Source organism: Sinocyclocheilus grahami, unplaced genomic scaffold, assembly GCF_001515645.1.
Source record: "Sinocyclocheilus grahami isolate Dianchi unplaced genomic scaffold, SAMN03320097.WGS_v1.1 scaffold158.1, whole genome shotgun sequence".
Taxonomy (NCBI): Eukaryota; Metazoa; Chordata; class Actinopteri; order Cypriniformes; family Cyprinidae; genus Sinocyclocheilus; species Sinocyclocheilus grahami.
This window is the reverse complement of record NW_015505337.1, coordinates 130,901-132,117: the sequence shown is the minus strand read 5'-3', so window position 1 is coordinate 132,117 and position 1,217 is coordinate 130,901. Positions and strand designations below refer to the sequence as shown.

Genomic DNA, 1,217 nt, shown 5'->3' with positions numbered 1-1,217 from the left:
AAGGCCTGTAGGCTCTTTCATTTGCAAACCGCCCCTCAGCTCCTGCCGAAGAATGATGTCCTGGGCTAATGCATCTGGGCAGCTGGGCGCTGTGGCTTAGCTGGTCAAAGCACCTGTCTTGTAAACAGGAGATCCTGGGTTCGAATCCCAGCGGTGCCATTCCACTGGTAGATTTTCTCTCTGGGCCATTTCTTCGATAGGTATCCCCGACGCTGTCGCTGCCTTTTGAGTCACGCTTCAATTTTGCAGAGGCCTGAGGACCTGTCCTTCCTGCCCACAGAGCGTGTGACCTGATTGGTCAGGCACAAAGCCAGAGGAGAAATTTTCATGTGCCTCTTCCAGGCTCAAGGGCAGGCTCTGTGGCGCAATGGATAGCGCATTGGACTTCTAGACTGCCCTCTGAGGCCATTCAAAGGTTGTGGGTTCAAGTCTCACCAGAGTCGGGGCTTAGGCATTTTGTTAAGCCTTACACTGCACACTGTTGCACTCCGGCAACAGAAAGTTGTAAATAAGCTGTTTTAAGATGTCCAAAAACAGTACTTGCAGCAGGCACCGTGGCTTAGTTGGTTAAAGCACCTGTTTAGTAAACAGGAGCTCCTGGGTTCAAATACCAGAGATGCCGTTCCACTGGTAGATTTTCTCTCTGGGCCATTTCTTTGATAGGTGGCCCCGACGGTGTCTCTGCATTTTGAGTCACACTTCAATTGTGCAGAGGCCTGAGGACCTGTCCTTCCTGCCCACAGAGCGTGTGACCTCTCAGCATTGGTCAGGCACGAAGACAGAGGAGAAATTTTCATGTGCCTCTTCCAGGCTCATGGGCAGGATAGCAATGGATAGCGCTTTGGACTTCTAGATGGCATCTGATGCCATTCAAAGGTTGTGGGTTCGAGTCCCACCAGAGTCGTGGCCTTTGGCATTTTGTTAAGCCTTACACTGCACACTGTTGCACTCCGGCAACAGAAAGTTGTAAATAAGCTGTTTTAAGCTGTCCAGGGCCAAGCCCGTGGACCATTGGCCTCACCGCTGGATGGCTCGATCCTCTGAGCCGCCCTCCCGGAGTCTGTACATGTCTTTTGGTGCTGTGGCTTAGTTGGTTAAAGCGCCTGTCTCGTAAACAGGAGATCCTGGGTTCGAATCCCAGCGGTGCCTTTGGCAGTGCTCGCGTCCGTCAAGATCATGCTTTTCTGAGATCGGACTCTGAACAGGGGTAGCGAGGA

General features: G+C 52.2%; 4 non-coding genes across 4 annotated transcripts; all 4 read left to right on the top strand.

Annotated features, from left to right (window-relative positions):
- Positions 1 to 85: 85 nt before the first annotated feature.
- trnat-ugu (transfer RNA threonine (anticodon UGU)) lies at positions 86 to 159 on the top strand. The gene has a single exon. It is a non-coding gene; the product is annotated as a tRNA-Thr (tRNA).
- A 194-nt stretch (positions 160 to 353) lies between these two features.
- Positions 354 to 443, top strand: trnar-ucu (transfer RNA arginine (anticodon UCU)). The gene is given in 2 exon segments: positions 354 to 390; positions 408 to 443. It is a non-coding gene; the product is annotated as a tRNA-Arg (tRNA).
- Positions 444 to 548: 105 nt separating this feature from the next.
- On the top strand, positions 549 to 622 carry trnat-agu (transfer RNA threonine (anticodon AGU)). Its single transcript has one exon. It is a non-coding gene; the product is annotated as a tRNA-Thr (tRNA).
- A 453-nt stretch (positions 623 to 1,075) lies between these two features.
- trnat-cgu (transfer RNA threonine (anticodon CGU)) lies at positions 1,076 to 1,149 on the top strand. Its single transcript has one exon. It is a non-coding gene; the product is annotated as a tRNA-Thr (tRNA).
- Positions 1,150 to 1,217: the final 68 nt, after the last annotated feature.